This window comes from Harpegnathos saltator, unplaced genomic scaffold (genome assembly GCF_003227715.2).
Source record: "Harpegnathos saltator strain DR-91 unplaced genomic scaffold, Hsal_v8.6 scaffold49, whole genome shotgun sequence".
NCBI classification, from domain to species: domain Eukaryota; kingdom Metazoa; phylum Arthropoda; class Insecta; order Hymenoptera; family Formicidae; genus Harpegnathos; species Harpegnathos saltator.
Window position 1 is genome coordinate 51,089 of NW_020230304.1, and position 3,638 is coordinate 54,726.

Genomic DNA, 3,638 nt, shown 5'->3' on the forward strand with positions numbered 1-3,638 from the left:
TTCACATCGTATCATAAAATTGCGAATTTTTCCATATGTGTATGCGTGTGTGTTTCGATATATAGTGAAATACTGAAATTATGTACGCGGCTCGCGGTATATTAAATACATTGATTATTTAGAGAAAAATGAGAGCCGTGTCTCTTAATAGGTTTCCTATATATATTCATCCAATATATATATATATAATTAATGAATACACCATTAATGTTTTTAAGACACTCATCAAAATATCATCCCTTGTACAATGGGATCAAACAGAATTTACAAATATATCGCGTTTTGTCCAGAAACCGGAAAGTGGAAATCGACATTTCTGGCCTTCTCGCGATGCTTAAAACGCTCAATACATTTATTCACACCTACGGCCCGCAATGTGTTAACAACACCCGCATAACCTGTCTGGTGCACGCTGTTCTCGGTAAATACCAACGGCTACTTATTGTCGCGAAACGAACAAAAATAATATCGCAGCCTGCAGCTCGATCGGAGAAACGGAAATTCTCCTGGACGGAAATATCGAGCTCCGGATAGCCTCTGTATTATGGATTTCGTGCGCCCAGGCACGTAACTATGCGTGCAAGCCGCGTGCCCGATCCATCATCTGCTATTCACTTTCTCGGCACAGCTGATATCGATTTTTACGGGTCAGCTGATTTTGTCTTTTGCTTCCTTTGGCGCAGGTATCACATGCGTCGCGACAATCGGTCGATATCACAAGTTGATATCACAGATGCGATCACCGGTGAATTTCAAAACTGAGCCAGCGACGAGAGAGGGCGGGAGAGAGGGTATTTTAATGAGGAAATCGCCGCGCGTGTGAATTTCGTTCTGCGCGCCGCGCGCTGGATGAAGATCGCGCGAACGGAAATATTCCCCCCTCGCCCCCCGCCGCACGCGGAGGAAGGCGAGTAAACGGATGGACAGAGGCGCACTCGCAACGGCAGAGAGATTACGAGGGACGGTAAGAACCTGTGCACTCGATCGGAGCCACTGAATTCACGGACGAAATGAGAAACGTCGTGCTGCAACACAAGCTCGCGGAGAATTAGCCAATTTCTTCTGCCCGTTTCGTTCTCTGAGCGAGGACTCTTCCACACGATCTTCACCGTTTCTCATTCCACTCCTAGGTCTGGTGAATTTCGCGATCGACATCCTTGCACCGACCTCCGATAACTTATTTGGTAATTTTTTTATTGCCCCTTCCCCAGACAAAAACGTTTATATTGTCGCTCGGGGGTTAATTCTCCGCGAGAAAACATCGCGACGAGAGACGCGATACACATATTTCATAAACGTTGTAGTTAATTTGCGACGTCAAAAAAGTCGATGATTCGTTAAATTTTCTTAAATTGACCCTGCGCATAAATATTATGCACAAAATATCGGATTAATATTCGTATAAAGTGCTTGCAAAAGGAAGCCAGCTTCAGTGCAATCAATATGGTTTTTCATTCGTCAAATATACATCTTATCGACTATCACTCTCGAGGTTCCGCGTATAATTTTTCGCGGAATAAATATTCCCGCAATGATCAGAGAGGAAGCAAACAGTGCTTCTCGCGATTCACATTTTTATTAAACTAGATATGAACGTATATTATCGCGCACTATTATCTCTATGGTCGAAGATCAATGCGATTTATTTATGAGCGTGCATTACAAAACATGACGCTTCCTGAGTGTTTGATCTGCACACTCACCGACTTTCGTTGACTCCTCTGACACTGCGTCATCCGTCCAATGTTCAGTCTCCTCAGCATCCAGGACAAGTTTCTTTTTTCACAATATTTCGTCGCTTTTTCCTTCCTTCTCTTTGTTTATCTTTCTTTCTTTCATTAATTTCGATGGGATTTAAGGAAAAGGAATGACGAGACAAAGAAGTATATCAAGTCGCGTTCAAGAGATGAGATTTTTATCCCAAAAAGAAGTAAGGCACGATAAATTGCAACGTTCCGAGAATGTATACGTGAGACGCGATTCGCGCAGAATCAATCGCGAATGAAAATTACGACGTTCAGACAAGAGAGAAGAAAAACGAAAATATTTTGTTTCGCGGAACGGTAATTCGAAAGAAACGCACGTCTTCGTAAGGACTAAGTTGTAACGTAAATAAACGTGCGTACCGAATTTATCGGTAATTTCAAATGAAATATTATCGCTTCTGACACGTGTGAAAAGTATAAAAAATTGATAAACTCGACGGACATAAAATTTAATTTCAAGCCGAATAAGATAAATAATGGTGAATTTCACGTGCGATGATGCGAATTCTGATCAAATTTTAACATTACACACTACTCGAAGCAGGAGTATATTATATTGATTGAATCGCAGCAAATAATTCCATATCTTGATTTCGATATAATAACAAACTAAAGCATTTATATCTGTATCTTCTAATGATTCAGAGTAAATATAAGAGAGAGAAATATATATTATATCTTAGAGATTCTGTTGTGTAACACGGTCATTGAAAGACACGATCTCCTGATTATTTCGAGCAATGTGTGAAAAAAAGTATAATTAAATCGCATTGATTTTCTTGAGATATCGCAAACATCCATCACCATAAAAACGTTTTTCTTTTCTGACTCACCCGATACACAGCAGACAGAGTCAGCCGCGTTCTGCTGCGGATCTGTAACAAAAAAATATAGTTTCGTTAGTTAAATCGTTTGGTTAAAAGTTAGGTTAGGTTAGGTTAGGTTAGGTTGAGAGTTCAGCTCGCGGAAACGCGCGCACAGATACAAACGTTGACCCTTTGCCATTGTAATTCAATGGCTTTTATTCCAATCGCTCGATTTACGATCGCAATGAATCAAGAAGAACATGTACAAACAAACGAATGAATCTGACCTTGAAGCCGACTCTGCTCGGCCCGAACCGGACCCTCCGGCGCGGCATCGGCGTCCGTCGAAACAGCGTCCCGGTAACCGGCAGCTATCGCGTGGCCGCAAACTCCAGCAGATCTGTAAGAAGAAATAAGTTTCCTCATTAGTATTACAGCGACAAATGCGCCCCGCGGCAAAAGTACAAAGACTCGAGACCACAAATTAGCTTCTTCAACTTAACCAAGTTAACCAACAAAAGTTTACCTTTAAAGACCATGAAACACTGCTATTGCTCGAGATGCTCCAGATCGTCACGCGCACACGCACGCACACACACACACACACACGCACGAATATTACATGTTACACACGCGCGTACACTGTGAAAATTCGGAAATTATTACGCGCGACGATCCGCCGATCGGTCCGCCGCCGCGGCGTAAACAGTAATGGAGGCAGTCGCGGCAGTTGCGTACTTATGAGCATGTTGTTTTGAAAGTCACGTGACCTTGTCCCGCCGGGACGTATCTCACAACAGACAGCCCGTAACGTTGTATAAAACTTACCTTTTTAAACAAGAAGATAAAAAGAGGCACCAAGTACACGCGCAACACGTATTGTGTCATTTTTAGAAATTTCAAATTATTTTCTTGCAAGTTATATATGTAACATAAAATACATAAATACAAGTAAAACTTATAACTATAACAAAACAATCTACAACACTGTTCTACTTTACAAAAGAAATGATATATTAAAATAGTAACGCTAACTGAGAAACCTAACATATATATATATATATAT

General features: G+C 41.2%; 1 long non-coding RNA gene across 1 annotated transcript; it reads right to left on the minus strand.

The window, feature by feature from the left end:
* Positions 1–2,594: 2,594 nt before the first annotated feature.
* Positions 2,595–3,263, minus strand: LOC112589379 (uncharacterized). Its single transcript, XR_003113509.1, has 3 exons — positions 3,099–3,263; positions 2,860–2,972; positions 2,595–2,641 (listed from the first exon to the last, which is right to left on the minus strand). It is a non-coding gene; the product is annotated as an uncharacterized LOC112589379 (long non-coding RNA).
* Positions 3,264–3,638: the final 375 nt, after the last annotated feature.